The sequence below is a fragment of the Dipodomys merriami genome, unplaced genomic scaffold (genome assembly GCF_024711535.1).
Source record: "Dipodomys merriami isolate MVZ:Mamm:240054 unplaced genomic scaffold, mDipMer1.0.p SCAF_2243, whole genome shotgun sequence".
NCBI classification, from domain to species: Eukaryota; Metazoa; Chordata; class Mammalia; order Rodentia; family Heteromyidae; genus Dipodomys; species Dipodomys merriami.
Genome location: NW_027203653.1, coordinates 59,454 through 61,570, shown reverse-complemented (window position 1 = coordinate 61,570; position 2,117 = coordinate 59,454). Strand labels below are relative to the sequence as shown.

The 2,117-nt window shown below is 36.2% G+C and overlaps 1 non-coding gene across 1 annotated transcript; it reads left to right on the top strand.

The window, feature by feature from the left end:
- The first annotated feature begins 661 nt into the window (after positions 1-661).
- On the top strand, positions 662-768 carry LOC138835053 (U6 spliceosomal RNA). The gene has a single exon (XR_011374399.1). It is a non-coding gene; the product is annotated as a U6 spliceosomal RNA (small nuclear RNA).
- Positions 769-2,117: the final 1,349 nt, after the last annotated feature.

Genomic DNA, 2,117 nt, shown 5'->3' with positions numbered 1-2,117 from the left:
CAATCCCAATCCTTCTCCTTCCCCCCCTTCCCCTCCCCCCCCGCACCTACGTTGTAAAGCTCATTTTGGACATGACAACTTGTACTTCTCATTGTTGCCACAGGTCCATCTGTATCCTTAAACAACTGGTTTTTCCCCATCTCCTCCACAAGTTATACTGAAATCAAATATAGTGAAAGCAGGGGGAAGGACATACAAAGCAACAAAGAGATAATCTTATAAATGCGTTAGAAACACATGCATGAAAGAAAAAAACATTAAAATACACATCTAAGGGTTCATTTTCCTGACATCACATTATCTGACCTTTTCCGCTTGACTCATACATATACTAGATATTACAAATAAGGGAAACCATGGGACCTATGTTTCTTTGGGCCTGGCTTACTTCACTTAATATAATTTTTTCCAAGTTTTTCCATTTCCTAACTAATGGGGCAATGTCCTACACATTTCTTGAACAACAAATATCTGGAATTATTTTGTTTTGACATGTCAGTCTTGATTTTATTCTTAAAAGTGTGCTTATGTAAGAAATATATGGTTCTAAAATTACACAACAATTCTTTTGAACTTACTAGTTTTGAACTTACTAGTTTAATAAAAACTTACTAGTTTAATAAAATCAATAAAAGTATACTTTATATATAAAAAAAGTTCTTTGCTCAATTCAGCATCACATACACTAATATTGGAATGATACAGAGAAGATTAGCATAGCCCCTGTGCAAGGATGACATGCAAATTCGTGGAATATTCCATATTTTTACAAAAACAGATGCTGGAAGGGATGTGGCCCCCAGGGAACAGCACTGCATTCTTGGTGGGAGTGTAAACTTGTTCAATTACTTTGGAAAGCATTATGGAGGTTCCTCAAAAGACTCTACATAAAGCTCCCCTATGACACAGCAATCCCACTTTTGGGGATTTACCCAAATGATCACAAACAAGACCATACTAAAACCAGCAGGACAACTATGTTTATTGCAGCATTATTTACCATAGCTAAGATATGGAACTAACCCAGATGCCCCCATTAGATGAATGGATCAAGAAAATGTGGTATATATACACAATGGAATTCTATGCCTCTATCAGAAAAAATGACATCTCCAAATTTGTTAGGAAATAGAAAGACTTGGAAAAAAATTTATTGAGTGAAGTAATCCAAGTCCAAAAAACATAAGTCCCATGGTTTCCCTTATTTTCAATAACGAATATATATCTGGGATAAGCAGAAAAGCTCAAACGATATGTGCATAATACCAGACAAGATGATGTTAAGGGAATTGAACCCCAAGATAGGGACACAAGTGGTTTTATGTTTCTTGCTATTGTTTCTAACTTATTTATAATGTACGATGTCATTTATTTTTGTTTCTTTGTATGTTCCTCCCCCACACTATAACCCCTGTTTTCTCTGTATTTGAAGTTGGTGCACTACATCTTGTAGGAAATTTGGGGAGAGGAAGCGAAAAATGCTCAAATAGGGATGCAGTTTAACCAATTGTAACCATGAGATGCACAAGACACTATGTTGAAAAATGAACTTTACAATTTAGGCAGGGGGATAGAAAATGGGGAGGGGAGTGTATTTGTGGAGGTGGGAGGGAAAGGATAGTAGGGGAAATATAAAGGAGGAGGTAACAATGCTTGTTAGAAAATGTACTAATTTCCTTCCTCATGTAAATGTGACCCCTCTGCACAGTATTATTACAATAAAAAACATATAAAAATGTTCTGAGATGGAAGAGTTCATTTCCTCTATTTTACCCATATATTATCGTTAACAAAGAAATTAATGCAGAACACTGATATGAAGGTAATTTGAATGTGTGTGTGTGTGTGTGTGTGTGTGTGTGATCTCGGCAGCGCACCAGCAAACATACGTGAGCATGCAAACGCACCCAATGCATGTGTGTTGGAGTGCTCAGAGTTAAAATCAGGGCTTCAAGGTCTTGCAAGGCCTTTCCTATCTAGCTTGTTGAGCTACTATATGAGCTACATCTCCATTCCTGGCTTTTTGCTAGTTCATTAAAAATTTTGAAAAATAATTTCATGAAGTTGTTCTTTTTGTTTTTGTTTTTGTTTTTGTTTTTTGGACCTTATTGGCTCCG